A 15641-nucleotide genomic window follows, 5' to 3' on the forward strand; every position below is an offset into this window, starting at 1 on the left:
CTCATTTAGTTTATTGAGTCCTTTATTTCTATTTCCTTCCTTATCTTTGTGTTAATGGTCTCACTGATGTCCTCCACTCTTTTTTAAAGTCCAGTGAGGACATTTAGGATCATGTACTTTAAATTCCCCATCAGGCATGTTACTTATATCTGATATCCTTTGGTTAGATCTCCAGCCATGGCCTTATTTTGTTATTTCATTTGGGACAAATTCCTCTGTCTTCTCATTTTGTCTAAGTCACTGTGCCTGTTTCTGTGTGTTAGAGAAGTCAGCTATACCTCCTGTTCTTGAGGGTAATGGATTTATGAAGAAGAGGTCTTAGAGTGCCCTGCAGTATAGTGTTCCTTGTTCCCCAAGGACTGGTGCTTCCAGAAGTATATCCAGTTGTGCTGTGTGCACTCTGCTGTTGTGTCATGGCTGCTTTATCCTTCAGGTCAGTCACCAACAGAGGTTCTCTGACTGTTGTGGGCAGTATTTGGTCCCTGGCCTAAATGTGGCATATTTTAACTGGGTGGGCCCTGGTCTGCTTATGAAATGAGACCTGCTGCTGGAACCAAGATCCTGAAAAACTCTAAGGTCAGGATACGCAGTGTTGGCAGGGGTATGGGCCAATATTCTGGGGATGGGGGTCCACAGTAAAGGGACTGAGGCATGCATGACTAAGAAGGGTGTTTCTTACAGAACATGGTGTGGGGTGGGGGTGTATGCAAGTTAGGTAGGGAGAGCCAGCACTGCACTGGTTCCTGCAGGTGATTCTGTGTTTATGTTGAAGGGCAGATAGAGGGAAAAGGCCTGTCAATTCCTTTATTCCTGGAGTGTTTTCTCTGTGAATGCTGCCTCTCTGGGAAACACTCCAAGATGAGCAAGATGGGCCACTCTGTGCCCCAAGCATAGAACATAGAACAGATGACTGTTTCTATGTTGTATGTCTATGTGCTGTTTGCTTGCCTTCTTTCTAAGAGCAGTCCCAATGTCCTCCAAGCTCTCTTAGAGCCAAGCACACTGACCTTTAAAACTCCAGGCTTTAAGCCCTGCAGGTTGCAGGAACTTACAAAATTCAGGGTCTCTCACTTTCCAAGCCAATTTGCTATGGAGATTCATTTTCCCCATGCACTCTCTTGTGTGTTAGTCTATCTCTCAAGCTTCTCCATAACCATGGATCCCTCCTCACCACAGTGACCACAATCCATTTCTCTCCCAAGCCACATCTCTGCACTTCCTACCTTCTTCAATGTGGCCTCTTTTCTACCTGTAATTGTGGTGTTTGTTCTTCCAGTCTTCAGATCAATTTCTGGGATAGATAGTATGCTTTGATAGTTACATAATTGCATTTGTGGGATGAGGCCAACCTAGGGTCCTCCTATTCCTCTGCTATCTTCCCCTCCCCAAATATACTCTTATTATAAGACTAATATATAATATAACATATATTCTTCAATATGTTTATAAAGCAAATTTAAAATCTTATAAATAAAAGCTATATATTCACATAGAGAAAATACTTATTTTGAGGAATTGGCTCATGTGAGTATGGAGGCTGTAAAGTCCCATGATTTTCCTTCTGTCAGCTAGAGATCCAGGAACGCTGGGTATATAAATCACTCCAAATTTGAGTGTCTGAGAACCAGGGGAGGTAATGGTATAATTCTCAGTAAAGGCCAGAGGTGAGATATTCCAGCTCAATAGTAAGGCAGGAAAAAAAGGGACAGACTCTTTCACCATATACTTCATGTTCCATTCAAGCTCTCAAGGGATTGTATGATGCTCACCAATATTAGACTAGGCAAACCACTTTACTGAGTCCACCACATCTAATGCTAATCACATCTAAAACCACCCTCAGAGACAAACCAAGAAATAATGTTTAACCTGGGCATCCTGTGGCCAGTCAAGTTGACTCATAAAATCAACCATCAGAGTGTATTTTTATTCATAATAGAATTTGCTTTGCTATGGTTAAAAAAAATAATAACCCTAAACTATCAGTGAATTAACATAATAAAATATATTTCTTAATTATGGAAAGTTTGGTGGGAGTCAAGTAATTTTGTAAGGCAGTTGTCATTTAAATGGTGACTGTGTATTCTGTTATGTTTACCTGTCTACTTATGTTTACCTTATCTCTATAATCTCAATGTGTGGTCCCCATGATCACTGCTTTCACAACTACTCTTCCATGCTATGGAATTGACACATGTTGCTTTCACTAACAGCCCATTGACCAGAATGAACTGCATAGTCATACCTAAGAACAAGGGAGTTTGGAAATGAAGAACACATGGAATAATTGTTGAGCCTTTTTGTGTCTGCTGAAGGGGCAAGGACAAAAGTAGAATGGCCATAAGGCCACTGCAATTTCAGAAAGTTCATGGTGGCTTTAACAAGGGTGGTAACAGTGGGGATGGAGAAAAATGGTCCAATTTTTGATACATTTTGAAGGTACAATAAGGGTTTGTTGAATGGAAAGTCATGGGGTATAAAAGATAAAGAGAAATCAAAAGTAACTGAGATGGAAAAAACTTGAGAGTTTTAAAGAATATCAAGAGCTCAGTTTTATTTATTTATTTATTTTATTTATTTTACTTATTTTTGAGAGAGAGAGAGAGAGAGAGTGAGCAAGTATGGGAGGGGCAGAGAGAGGGAGAGAGAGAATCCCAAGCAGGCTCAGTGCTCTCAACATGGAGCCCGATGTGGAGCTTGAACCCATGAACTGTGAGATCATGACCTAAGCTGGAATCAAGAGTCAGACATTTAACCGACTGAGTCACCCAGGAGCCCCAAGAGCTCAGTTTTAAACAAGTTATGTTTTTGATGATTATTATATAACATGGAGGAGGTATCAAAGCAAGTGGTTAGATATAGGAAAGAGGTATAGGCTGGAGATATTAAATTAGGAGGCAACAATATATGGATGGTTTTAAAAGCCATGAAACTTGATAAATTACCTGTAGGATGGGTAGAGTAAAAAGAAACTCCAACATTTGGAGGTCAGGGAGATAAGGAGGAACCAGCAAAAGAAACAAAGAGAGTGATCAGAATGACTGAGGGAAAACATTGCAAGTGTGGTACCCAGTAAGTCAAATGAAGGGAGCTTAGTTTGGGAGTTGTGCTTTGTTTTGGTTGTTTTTACAGCAGAGAGTAAATAATTGTGTTTAGTGATATTGATAGATCAAGTAGCATAAGATCTGAGAAACTACCATTGGATTTAGCAATGTGTTGGTCATTAGTGACCTTGAAAAGGGCAATTTCAGTATAATAGTGGGGTTGCTCACTTGATTAGAATAAACTGCTAATGAAAAAATTCAACTGAGTAAATTTGAAGATCTAATTGGCTTTATTAAGTGATTCATGAATCACTTAATAATCAGGCAGCATCCGATCTAACAAGCAGGTTTTTATAGGTAGGGGGCTGGAGCAAGAAGTTATTAGCAAAAGAAAAGAAAGGATTGTTCCAGACAAGTTTACCTTCCCTTAGGGGAGCTTACGCAGATTACCTCATCTTCTTTTCCGGGGCTGAGAGGGTGCATGTGACAGACTACCTAATTGATGCTTAAGAGAAAACTCTTGATTACTTAAGACTAAATTTCTGGGGGAGGTTAAAACTCCAAGTAGGTTATACATTAAGCTTTGATTTGGTGACAGCCTAAGTGAAACCATTTTGGGCCTGTGGTTTTCTTTTTAACAATTCCCCCCCATCCCCCCGCCATTGATCAGACTCAGTTTAACTAAGAGATGTGATAAAAATGTAAGGCATTAGCACCGCTCTTAGCTACTGCTCTAAAATTCTTGCAATTTGTGTTTTTCCTTCAGTGTGGTAGCCATATGTCATGCGTAACCTCCATGATATTCACAAGTCACGGTTTCATTTAAGTCAGTCATTTTCTTGGCTTCTCCTCCAAGGTTTCACTCTCAGGAAGATCATCTGCTTGGTAGTTAGCAGTTACAAACATGCATTTCAAGTTTTTGAGAGGATACAATATGCCAAGGAGATTATAAGAATAGTTCCCAATGTTCAGAGTGCACTTCAAAGCCATAGTCCCCAAGACATAAATATAATCATGAATTCATAAACCTAAATCAAAAGTAAAAGAAAGACTTCCTTGAAGAAGTGAACTTTTTAAGCCAAGTGGCTTGCTCCATGATTTAATATAATGAAGTTTTAACTTCCCCAGAAGTGTTAATCCAGATACAGCAAGTGGTGTTGGCCACAGCTCAAACACCTCCTTGCTCAGCGGAAAGATAATTATGGGCTATCCTATTATCAAGAACTTTGGCCAGAGAGTCTAAAGACCTTTTTGGGGCCACCATTACTTCAGCAGATGGTTCTGCAATAATTAAGAATTAAGGAGAGGTTGTTGGTCATAGCCTCCTTTACATTTAGCCCTAACCAGGGAAATAGAGACCTGACAAACAGAAAGAATCCTAAATCATGAAAACCTCCTTAAGAGGTCCTTTCTAACTCAACAATGTAAATTCAGGGGAGTCAACCAATGAAAGATCTTATTTTGCTTGTGAAAAGTTAGGGCACAATTAGATTTTCTCCTAGCCTGAAATAAATTCTAGATTACCCCCTCTTAGCAATGGACTGGGAGATATAGATGATGGCATTATCTTTCCAGGCAAATGCCAAAGTACAGGAAAAGAAAACAAGGGGAAAGGGTTTCATCTTTAAAGTCTGCAGTTGATCCACTGTCATGGGCAGAATCAGTTTACCTTGATGTCACCTACCTCTCCTCCTTGTCAATGTGATTCAGAGGTCTCCAGTGTCTTATAGTTTCACAACAGTATCAGTGGTTAGGAGAACTTGGTAAGGTCCCTTTTAGCTGAGCTCAAGAACTGTCTTCCTTTGATAATGTTTCCAGAATACCCAGTCACCAGGCTTTAGACTGTGCTCAACAGGTTCCTCTGAGTTGGGATCCAGAAAGTCTTCTGTAACCTGCTGACAGGTTTCAGCAGAAGACATGGAAGATTTACTGTAGTTGGTCATACTAGCATGAGAAAACAAGGCATCTACAGAAGGCTGTATGCCAACAGACATTGGTCTGCCTGTGACTATATAATGTGGTATGAGTTTATGCTTCCCAAAGGAAAGCTTCTAATAGTAAGACCAAGGGCAATCAATACCTTAGGACAGAGAAGTCCAGTAGTTTTGGCAAGTTTAGAAATGTTCAGTTTGAGGATCCCATTAGTTCTCTCAACCTTGTCTGATGATGGAAATGATATGAACAGTGATAATTCCAAAAAGTTTTCAAGATTTCCATTAAGGCTCATGTGATTTTTCTCCGTGAAGTAGGTGCCTTGGTCATCAGAGATCATGGAAGGTATATTAAGTAGGAAACACATTTTCTAGCAGTTTTTTTTAGCTACCATGAGGATATCAGCCTTATAGGAAAAGAAAGCTTCAATCTATGTGGAAAACACACAAAAAAGAACAGGAGCATATTGGTAAACTATACTAAGAGACAGTTGAATGAAGTCCAGCTTCAGGTATCCTAAGGGTCCAAAGGGAGGAAGTGTGAATCCTCTTGGAAAAAAACCAGTTTCTCCAGGATTATGAACATGACAGGTCAGACATCATTGGTAGACTATTTTTGCAATTTTATAAAAGTCTTCCCTTCAATGTCTATTAATAATTTGAGACATCTTGAATGCATAAGAGTGGTTTAAAAAATGTAAACACCAAAAAAATGGGGCATGCCAGGGAGCCAGAAAGAACTGTGCAGTCATCTTGGGTTTCCCATAGCCTTAATTTAATTTTTTTTTTCAACGTTTATTTATTTTTGGGACAGAGAGAGACAGAGCATGAACGGGGGAGGGGCAGAGAGAGAGGGAGACACAGAATCGGAAACAGGCTCCAGGTTCCGAGCCATCAGCCCAGAGCCTGACGCGGGGCTCGAACTCACGGACTGCGAGATCATGACCTGGCTGAAGTCGGACGCTTAACCGACTGCGCCACCCAGGCGCCCCAATTTTGCTATGTTTATTTTTGAGAGAGAGAGAGAGAGACAATGTGAGCAGTGGAGGGGCAGTGAGAGAGGGGGAGACACAAGATCTGAAGCAAGCTCCAGGCTCTGAGCTGTCAGCATACAGCCTGACACAGGGTTCAAACTCATGGACTGCAAGATCATGACCTGAGCTGAAGTCGGACGCCCAACCAACTGAGCCACCCAGGCACCCCAACCCCCCATAGCCTTAATTGTTCATTTAATTTACAACTATTGTTTACCCATCTTAATTTCTTTGTTTTAGAAGTAGGCTGTTGCCATGGGCAAGGACATCAGGATGGTAAAAGTCTGGCATCAAAGAGTCATTTTCTGCAGAGGCAGAATAGACTTCATCCACATATGCCACAATCTTTATAGATTCTGTTGCTGCTGCCTCTGCATGAAAGTCAGCTAAAGCATTTCCTTGATACTCAAGTTTAGTCCTTTTAATATGAGTCTCATTTTTGATGAGACACTTCAGAAGGTAAAAGAATATTTTCAAGTGGTAACATACCAGGACACGTATTTCTAGGAATTTCACATAATTTCTAGAACTCTTATATATTTATACAAAAACAACATAAAAAAAGAATAGTATTAGTTCTTATTTGACAATACTTCCCATATAGTTTAACATATGAAATAAGCCTAGTTTATTAACAAATCCCTTGGAATGTTCCAGGGAAATTTCTAGAAAAAATCCAGTTTCTTCTAGGACTAAAAGACTTCACTTAGAATTTGATTTGGGGAAGTTTGTAAAAATAGCACACAAAAAATTTTTTTAGGTGCTGACCTGAGTAGTATCACAGACCATTATAAAACTTAATTTACCTATTAGCAAAATTTAGTTTTTTTTTTAAATATCCATTTATTTTTAAAAGAGAGAGAGAGACAGAGCACAAGCGGGAGAGAGGCAAAGAGAGAGGGAGACACAGAATCCCAAGCAGGCTCCAGGCTCTGAGCCATCAGCACAGAGCCCGACACAGGGCATGAACTCATGAACTGTGAGATCATGACCTGAGGTGAAGTTGGATGCTCAACCAACTGAGCCACCCAAGATCCCCCAAATTTAGCTCTTTTAATATTAAGAAGACTCAGGGGTACCTGGCTGTATCAGTTGGTAGTGCATGCAACTATTGATCTTGGGGTCATGAGTTTGAGCCTCATATTGGGGACAGAGATTACTTTAAAAAGAAAAAAGATATATACGTACATACACACACACACACACACACACACACACACATATATGGAAAACTCAGTTTTCCTAGGTAATCAAAGACCTGATAAAGACAGTAGACACGGGAAATTATTTTTTATAAAACACAGAATATTTGTTTTCTAGGCAAATCACTCAAAAGGTAAAGAAATCTTCATAATCTATTAACAAAAGCAGACCAAAAATCCAGCAACTTTGTCCTTTTAATGGAGAAAACCAAATTCCAATTTTGTAAGTTTACTTTTGATATTAAAACTTACTCATTCCAACCTCCTGACTGATGGGGTTTTAGAATGGTGGGGGTCTGTAGCCCATGGCCAGGCACGAATTCTTGAGACATGTTTGGTGCAAAAAAGGTGATTTTATTAAAGCACAAGGACAGAGGACAGGCTCCTGGGCAGAAAGAGCTGCACCGGGGTTATGAAGAGTGACTGGTTATATACTATGTAATTTGGGGGAAGTAAAGGCAAGAGGGAGGCCTCCAGAAGGACTTTCATATGTTAAAGAGAAAAAAAATATATGCTAAAGAGGACTCCTAAGATACCTGAGTCCTTGCTTTTGTGAGGCTAAGGTTGTTTTCCCCCCTAATAAGGGATTAACATTATGACAGTAGGGGGTTCCTGGAGAAATGTTATACTCTATTTGCCTCAAGTATTTATTTGTCAATGGGCTGCAGGTTATAAAGAAATTTAACTTTACCTGCCATTTCCTTCTTGCCTTTGTTCCCCACATCACTATGGAGGGGAGGGTGATATTGGGGGTACACATTTCTAGACATTAGGCTATTGATAAGATTGCCTTTTTCTTGTAATTTACTAAGATATTTGAAAATTGTCATGTATGACTGTGATCTCTATCAGTTAACTGTTTGTTTTCTTTCCTTTCCTTTGTTCTTGGGCAGCCAGGAGTACCTGAGGAATATCACACATATACCATGGGTGGGGGTGGCTATAGGGTGTCAGCTTGCCTTATGGTCCCTTATCACTGACCACATATAAAATTATTTTCCAAAGTTTCCTTTTTCACAAACTTTCTACAATTTTCTTTTTTATATTCATATTTTGTCTATTTTCTCTTTAAACAACCAGTCTCATTTTAGGACAAAATTACTTTCTTTTTCCTCAACAAAAATTGCATCTCAATTTCTCATATCTTTTAATATCGAAAATACATCCTACTTTCTTGGTATGATAGGAAAAGATAGGATAAAATAAGCAGAGAGGGAAACTTCCTGAGGTCCCTTGGTGGAGAAAAACATGTATTTTGGAACAATGCTGGGAGTATCTGACCACAGTATGCCCTGGGGCATAAGGTTCCTCTTAAGAATGTAACAGACACCACCCCCTTAGATTTTTCTCAGGAATTTGACAAAAGACCTCACTAAAAATAAGTAGATCATAAAACCTATGATTCACAAGGAACAGGTATGGCCTTAGACCACCCCTTATACAATGGAAATGAGTCAATCAGGAATGGACAACCCAACACCTAGCTATCCAGTCAATAAAAGTAGAACCTGAGAAGGAATAAGGAGGAAGGGTGTGGGGGTGGGGGGTGGTGGTGACCAGAACCTTATAAAACAAGGACCCCTGCCTATTGTCCATAGGTATGATGACTGAGCATGAGGCAGGCTGAGGGCAAAACACAAGCCAGAACCAACCTTCCCTCAAGGTGGGACATGTGTGATACTCCTTGGAAACTCCTGGCTACCCAAGAACAAAGGAAAGGGGTTTAAGTGCTTGCCATGATAATGTGGGAAACTAAGGCAAATGAGAAATTAAATTCCCTTACTGCCTACAGCCCATTAACAAGTTCTTGAAACCAGCAGAGTGACCTCCCTCTAGAAGCTCAGTGATGACACTTGCTGGGGGCAAAAGAGAACCTTGGCTTAACATTGTCCCAACCTCACGGATCCTGTAAGTCTACCTCCTTTATCTCAACTGCCCCAAGATATATGTTGGCAATCATACTCCAAACTTATAGCCCCCCAATATGCATCTGAAGGGTCTTATGACTGAGGTTTTATTAAAATGGTGATGAATGGTGTTTCGCTAGCAACAGCTAGCCCCTCAAGGTCCTGGAAACCTTGTCTCCAAAATTCTTTAGAGACTTACTCTATCCCTGATCTCCTCCCAACCTGAGGATATATAATGAGTTACCCATCATGACTCCAGTGCAGCTCTTCCTGCTCATGGATCCTGTCCCCATGCTTTAATAAAATCACTCCTTTGCACCAAAGACATCTTAAAGAATTCTTTCTTGGCCATCGGCTCCAGACCCCACAAACCCCCCATCATCCCAAAACTTCATCAAGTATTCACCTTCGAATGCCCCTCTCTGTAAAGAGAGCTTTCCTACTATTCTTCCTTTCTAATCTTATATTCTAATAAACCTCTGCCTGCTGCTCATTCTGTGCCCACCTCTTCAGTTTTCAAAGCAGTGAAACAACGAATCCCAGGTAATGAGGTAAAAAATCCTACAACATAAGGAGATATTTCCCTTATTATTTCTAGTTGTTTTAATCACATATTAATTAGAATTCTTAACTCTTAGAAACCTTAATTTCTAGTGAAAACTAGAAGTAGGCAATTGTGAACCTTTATACCAGCATTCTTTACATTGGCAAATTTATGAATACATTTCATAATTTCCAGAAGCATGTGCCTTTTCCAATGTAGCATTAACACATCCGAATATCTTAGTTTCTGTTATAAAAAGCCAAAAGTAGAGATATCTATGTTTAGTAATTAACGTTTTATTATTTTATTAGAAAATGATCCCAATATTCAACAAATTTAATTCATCCCTTAGCAAAACTTTAACGTTTCGAGTTACCAAGAAGATTTGGGGAAATAATTTTTAAAGTCTACCCAAAACGTTATCTGTTCAATCTACTCGTTTTTAACAATTATGTTTAGATTATGTATAAAAACTTCATAAGACACCAGATAAAATCAACTATAATTCTAAATTATTTTTGCTAACAAATTGCAAATGATATTACATGAATTTAACTAGTAAATAAATTTAACTAGTAGAATAAAATTTATCAGAATTATATTCAATGTTGATAACTCTAAAGACATGCCTCTTTTAATTAAACCAGTGAATTTATTGAGCTAACTTTAATTTACTGAAGATTATCCCAGAATACAATGATGTAGAGAATAAAGGTAAAAGAAATATAGATAAAATTAAATCTCCTTAGGACTTATAGCCCATTGACAAGTACTTGGGACAGCCAGAGTGACCTTCCTCAAGGAGCTTAGCTGCCTCAATGATGATAAAACTTTGCTAGAGGCAAAAGACAACCTAATCTTAATATTAACAATATTAACCAGACCGCCAAGATCCTGTAAGTCTTCTTTAACAAATGAAAATCCTTTTGGAAACTTCCTTTGTCTGTACTTCCCCCAACTCCAAAGTATAAAATCAGCCATTTATCACAAGTCCAGTGTAGCTCTTTCTGCCCAGGGAAAGGGGCACTTGCACTTTTCAAGAATTCTTTCTTGGCCATTGACTCATGGACCCTAGTTCAAACCATACCAACAAGAACCTGAAAAACATTTGGGTTAGTTTCTATTACATTTCTGAGAACTTTTATGTACACTAATTTAAGTAAGTGCTAGTTTGTTTAAGCCAATTAAACAGAGCTTTAACAAATTAATTTTGGCAATACCATCTGGAGGTAGAAAATATCACACATCTACAAGACAGATATAGACACATATGAACTGTATGTTCAGATATACAGAGACCTTATAGCTTCCGTTTTAAAATTACTGCCATGAGGTGTGCCTGGTGGCTCAGTCCATTAAGCATCCAACTCTTGATTTAGACTCAGGTCATGATTTCATGGTTTGTGGGTTCGAGTCCCATGTTAGACTCTGAGCAAACAGCATGGGATCATCTTGGGATTTTCTCTTTCTCTCTCTCTCTCTCTCTCTCTCTCTCCCTCTCTCTCTCCCCCCCCTCCCCTGTTCACATTCTCTCTCAAAATAAATAAATAAACTTTTAAAAGAGAGATAGCTGTTTAATAGCCTCTTCAGAGTAGATATAAGTCTTATAATCTTTGTTTTAGGTACATTTTCTCTATTTTTTTATTAGACATTTGCAATGAATCTTCCATTGAAACTATTTTAGAAGTCTGAAAACTTTTGGAGACTTCTGCATGCAAATTAAAATAAGTATCCCATTCTATTTAATTTGGGGACTGTTAATTTCAAGTATTCTTCTTAAGTGATGTTATCTAATTATAATGTTTCCCATAATGGCCATTGTAATTTTAGGTTGTTTTTAGTAAAACTGTTCATCTTGCTAGATATCTGCAACTTTCAGGACTAGAGCTCTTAGATATAGAATAAGCAGGTGTGTGCTCAACTCTCTAATCTAAAGAATCCTATTTCTTTAAGCTAGGCCTTTTAGTTAGGATTCTTGGAGGCAAACTCACACCTAAGAGGGATGTGCCATGGGGTTGGTTTTGGGGAGGTATTTTACAGTGTACCTCATTGTACAGATATTTTCTTCAGGCTGACAAGTAACCGAATGTCAGTCTAACTTATTCCATAACCAAGTTATCCTACCATGGGAGTCCTCTTGAGATGGCAAATACTCCAAAAGCCTTTAAATGCTCAACCCATGTCTATCAATGTTTTCAGCTTTATTTTTGGCTTCCAATATTCCCATTAGCTACTAATTTCTATTTAAAACACCAAGTCTCACACTAAATGCAATCCAGCTTAAATCAGACCCAGTCCAATCCCAGACTCATTCTAGTTCTTAAATCAGACCCTGATTCTGAACTTAGTCTGGTTCTAAAGTCCAACCCAGTCCAACTCTAGCTGGTAACTACCAATAATTCCCAATACAGACCAAACTAGAAAACTCCAGTAAACAGGGACTGCAGACTGGAACTGGGGAAGGGATTCATATATCACATTGTGGACTGAACCAAGGGTTGACTGACGATCTGTTACAGCTACTTTTAAGTCTAGAATGACTTATTAACTCTGGACAAAAAAAAGGCCAATTAGGTCAGAGTTCAAATGTAAAGAGAGCAGAGCTCAAACTGAGAGGAACTCACCAACGGCATTTGGAAACAGCGAGAAAGACAGTGAATTCAACAAGGTTCATAGAGCACCATGCTTCTGTTTCTCATTGTCCCTGAATTTTGATGGAGGTTTGCTTCGGATCCCACTGCTGCCACCAAATCTGTTAAAGAACAAAATTCAACTGAATAAATTTGAAGATCTAATTGGCTTTAGTAATTCATGAATCAGACAGCATCCCATCTAGAAGGTGGAGGGGAGCTCCAAGGAATTGCACAAAATAAAAGGTTTATAGGAAGGAGGATGGAACAAGAAATTATTAGCAAAAGAAAAGAAAGAATTGTTCCAGGAAAGGTTGCTTTCCCTTATAGGGAATGGTAGACAGTCTTTACTAAGTAGACCACCTCATCTTCCTTTGGGGGCTGGAGAGGGCCCATTTGACAGATGCTTAACAGAAAACTCCTGATGGACCAGTTAAGATTATATTTCTTGGGGAGGTTGAAACTATAATTACGTTATATATTAATCCTTATTTCAATGACTTGGCCTAAGTGATGCCATTTTGGGCCTGCAGTTTTCTTTGTTAACAAAACTGAAGAAAATATAGGAGAAAAAAAGTGGAGACAACAAATATAAATCCTATTTCTAGAAGTTTTGCTATAAACAGAAAGAGATGGCAGCTGGAGAGGGAAGTGGAAACAAAAGTTTTTTTTTAATTTGTATATTTGCTGATATGAAATGTTGGGGTTCAGTAGTGAATGTTCAAGAAAGAATTCTTGAAATGTCTTTGGTACAAAAATAAAGATGGTTTTATTAAAGCACAGGGACAGATTCCTGAAAGAGTTGCACTACAATTGTGAGGAGTGACTAATCATACACTTTCAAGTTGGGAGGGGGTTAGGGATAGCATAAGTCTCCGAGGAATTTGCAAGCAAGGTTTCTAGGACCTTGAGGGGTCATTTACTACTGTCTAGGAAAACCTTAGTCATGAGATCCTTCAGATGTATATCAGTGGGCCGTATGTTTGGAGGGCTATTGCTAACATATATCCTCTGCAGGAGGAGGAGGTGAGGGTAAGAGATAAAGGAAGTTTCCAAAGGGATTTTTATATGTTAAAGAAGACTTACAGGATCCTGGAGGTCAAGCTAATGTCAAGCTAAGGTTGCTTTTGCTTTTTGCCTCTAGCAAAGTATTAAAGGTAAGGCACTTGAGTTACTAAAGAAAGATCACCCTACCTGTCCCAAGTACTTGTTAATGGGCTGTAAGTTGTAAGAAATTTTAATTTTTTTTCTATATTTCTTTAGCCTTTGTTCTCCAAATCATTTACTTTGCTTTTTTTTTAATTTTTTTTTTAATTTTTATTTTTTGAGAGACAAAGAGAAACAGAGCATGAGCAGAGGAGGGACAGAGAAAGAGGGAGACACAGAATCCAAAGTAGGCTACAGGCTCTGAGATATAAGCACAGAGCCTGATGTGGGGCTTGAACCCATGAACCATGTGATCACAACCTGAGTTGAAGTTGGATGCTCAACTGACTCAACCACCCAGGTGCCTCTGCTTTGCTTTTTCAAAAAGCAAAATGATAATAGCATACATGCTGAATGAGAATGGTTCAGAGTACCCAAGAAGGCAGGGGATCCACTTCTGAGGTGAGAGTTTGGCTTAACCAAAGAGAACAAATATAAGTATGATTGATGGGTATGGGAGTCCTCAATTTTTTTCAGTGAGATTAACAAACAAGGTTGTAATATAACAGTAAAAGTGGAAAGAAAGTTCAAAGTTAGGTGACAGAGGGAAAAATAAGGGAATTGAAAATTTATTAGAATCAGGTTAGAGAAAAAGTGAGCTAGAACAATAAGAGAAATGGTATGTTTTGAAAACCAAGGGAAGCTGATGCTTCAAAAAGAAAGTTGTCAAATGTTTCAAGTGCTGTGAAAAGTTAAAATGACACTGAAAAAGTCCACTAGATTTAGAGATTTGTAGTTATCTGTTGACCCTAGTGAGAATTACTCTAAGGACTAATGGAATCAGAAGTCAGATAGAAATGCATTTTTGAGTGAGTAGAAGGTAAATGAATAAGGATAATTTATGTTTCTCTCTAGATGTTTGGCTATGAAGGAAGAGGAGACTGTTTTTAACAAAAAATTTGGGAAAGAATTCATGAAACTCAATAGCAAAAGAATATACAATAATTCAATTAAACATGAGCAGAAAATCTAAGTAGACGTATCTCCAAAGAAGACATACTGATGGCTAATGGATACACAAATGGATGCTCAACATCAGTAATCCTCAGGGAAATGCAAATCAAAACCACAATGAAATACTAACTCATGCCTACTAGAATGGCTATTATAAAAAAAAAAAAAAAAGAAAGAAAGAAAGAAAGAAAGAAAGAAAGGAAGAAAAAAAGAAAGAAATAACAAGTGTTGGCAAGGATGTGGAGAAAAAGGGAATCTCTGTGCACTACAGGCAGAAATGTAAACTGGTATAGCCATTATGTAAAACAGTATGGGGCCTCCTCAAAAAATAAAAGAACTACCATATGATCCAGCAATTCCACTTGTGGGTCTTAGCTGAATAAAACTAACTCAAAAAGATATATGTATCCCCACATTTACTACAGCATTATTTACAATAGTCAAGATATAGGCTGAACAACCTACACATCCCTTAATGAGTGAATGGATGAAGAAAATGTGATATGTAATGATATTATGAAATATTTTTCGGAAATAAAAATGAAGGAAATCTTGACTTTTGTGGCGAAGTGGATGGATCTCAAGGTCATTTTGCTAAGTGAAATAAGTCAGACAAAGAAAAATGACATCTGATCTCACTTACATGGGACTCAAAAACAAAACAAAACAAAACCAAGCTCAGAGATACAAAAAGTGGTTGTCACAGGCCGGGGGGGGGGGGGGGGGGGCGGGGTGGTGGGGGGGGAAGATGGGAGAAATGGGTGAAGGATGTCAAGAGATATAAAGTTCTAGTTATAAAATAAATACTGGAGATGTAATGTACAGCATGGTAACTAGAGTTAATAATATTGTATTGTATATTTGAAAGTTGCTAAGAGTAGATCTCAAAAGTTCTTGATCATAAGAAAAAAAATTTGTAACTATGTAAGATGATGGATGTAAACTAGACTTACTGTGGTGACCATTTTGTAATGTATACAGACATCATATCATTATGTTGTATACCTAAAACTAATATAATATTCTATGTCAATTATATTTTAATTTAAAAAAAAAGTCTGAAAAAAAAGAGTAAATTCCTTTATCGGGTTAGTTCTCCACAGCCTTCCAAAAATAGCAGAAATAGGCCCCAGCAGTGCTCCTAGCTTCATGGGAAAAAATAGGGAACTTGAAAATGGAAAGGAATGCA

The 15641-nt window shown here is 38.4% G+C and overlaps 1 long non-coding RNA gene across 2 annotated transcripts in view; it reads right to left on the bottom strand.

The window, feature by feature from the left end:
- LOC123598346 overlaps positions 1-15641 on the bottom strand; it is a 66742-nt gene that overhangs the window by 47026 nt on the left and 4075 nt on the right. The window contains exons 2-3 of one of the 2 annotated variants that reach the window (XR_006712558.1): positions 12287-12414; positions 4594-4936 (exon numbers count right to left, since the gene is read on the bottom strand). This is a non-coding gene — a long non-coding RNA (uncharacterized LOC123598346). Of the gene's footprint in view, positions 1-4593; positions 4937-12286; positions 12415-15641 lie in introns of those variants that run through there. The other variant, XR_006712557.1, reaches the window with a different exon arrangement.

Source organism: Leopardus geoffroyi, chromosome C1, assembly GCF_018350155.1.
Source record: "Leopardus geoffroyi isolate Oge1 chromosome C1, O.geoffroyi_Oge1_pat1.0, whole genome shotgun sequence".
Lineage (NCBI taxonomy): Eukaryota > Metazoa > Chordata > Mammalia > Carnivora > Felidae > Leopardus > Leopardus geoffroyi.